Source organism: Anser brachyrhynchus (assembly GCF_964034855.1).
Source record: "Anser brachyrhynchus genome assembly, chromosome: 4".
Classification (NCBI taxonomy): Eukaryota; Metazoa; Chordata; class Aves; order Anseriformes; family Anatidae; genus Anser; species Anser brachyrhynchus.
The window spans coordinates 38,652,473-38,652,878 of record NC_137698.1 but is presented as its reverse complement, the minus strand read 5'-3'; the positions used below and the strand labels follow the sequence as shown (position 1 = coordinate 38,652,878).

Genomic DNA, 406 nt, shown 5'->3' with positions numbered 1-406 from the left:
TTTAAGTAAAAATAATACTGGCTATTGACATTTCAAAACCACCATGCTCTGAGATTACAGTTGTAGCTAATGAAACTTATGGAGTGTTGGCTGGCACACGTTGTATCATCAGACTTACAGGCCTAGCTGAACAACAGAGCAAACTGCTCTTTAGCTGCAATCCAGATTGTGTAGGAGTAAGTAATATGCTATTCTGCTGACTTCAAGGTAGAGGACATTAAATATACTCCTTGTACAGCTGGAAATACACAATTTCTGCTTCTAGAAGTAAGGTAGGACAACTTATTTATGGACAAGAATAACTCATGCTTTCAGTCTTCAAGAAACTAGACCAGAAGCCAATCACACAGCAATGTATTTTAACAAACCTTGGAAAAGTGTAGAAATTTTTAAGAATTGAAGACTT

The 406-nt window shown here is 36.5% G+C and overlaps 1 protein-coding gene across 16 annotated transcripts in view; it reads right to left on the bottom strand.

Annotated features, from left to right (window-relative positions):
* MAML3 (mastermind like transcriptional coactivator 3) overlaps positions 1-406 on the bottom strand; it is a 273,944-nt gene that overhangs the window by 76,644 nt on the left and 196,894 nt on the right. The gene's annotated exons all lie outside the window — the stretch shown is intronic.